The sequence below is a fragment of the Empidonax traillii genome, unplaced genomic scaffold (genome assembly GCF_003031625.1).
Source record: "Empidonax traillii isolate 1590-97213 ecotype Southwest subspecies unplaced genomic scaffold, ASM303162v1 scaffold561:size787514, whole genome shotgun sequence".
NCBI classification, from domain to species: domain Eukaryota; kingdom Metazoa; phylum Chordata; class Aves; order Passeriformes; family Tyrannidae; genus Empidonax; species Empidonax traillii.
Window position 1 is genome coordinate 315,404 of NW_020955754.1, and position 705 is coordinate 316,108.

Genomic DNA, 705 nt, shown 5'->3' on the forward strand with positions numbered 1-705 from the left:
AAAAAAAAAAAAAAAAAAAAAAAAAAAAAAAAAAAAAAAAAAAAAAAAAAAGGAAAAAATCCTTAAAAACAAAATGGGAATTGGATGCTGGAAAGATGCCCTGGGCGGGCAGCGTTGCCGGCTGCCGAAGCAGGAGCCGGCAGCCGGCGAGGCGGTGCCGGAGTGGGGGTCAAGGCGTAGCTGGTTGGCATCAGCCCTGGCACGGGGTCCCCGCCAGCTTTTTTTCCTCATCCCTCCTTCCTGTTTTTCCCAGGGGAGCTGCCATCGTGCCCCATGCCGTGGGCGAGCGCTGCATATGGCCGGAGAAAACAGGAAAGAGGGGGGAAAAACAGGGTGAGCATGGACGGGGGGGCTCAGACCACCCCCAAAAATAGAACACAAACCCCATCACTAATTAGGGGGGGATTTTGGAACCACTCCAGGTGGGAAAACATGAAGTTCACAGGTTGGAGTGAGACTGGGGGACCCCTGCACGTGCCCCAAAATTCCACGGAGGCATCTGAGCTCTTGGAGGTGGGGAGGAGAGGAGCAATGTCACATCATTTCTTCACGCCGGGATGTTATTAAGTTTCTTCCAACCTCCAGGGATGCAGGGGTCTAAATATAGAGGCTAAAAATATCAACCCGTGCTCAGCTCAGCCCCAAACCCAGGAGTTTTCAGGGAGAAATCTCAGGTGAGCAGCACTAATAGCGGTCAGGACCTCA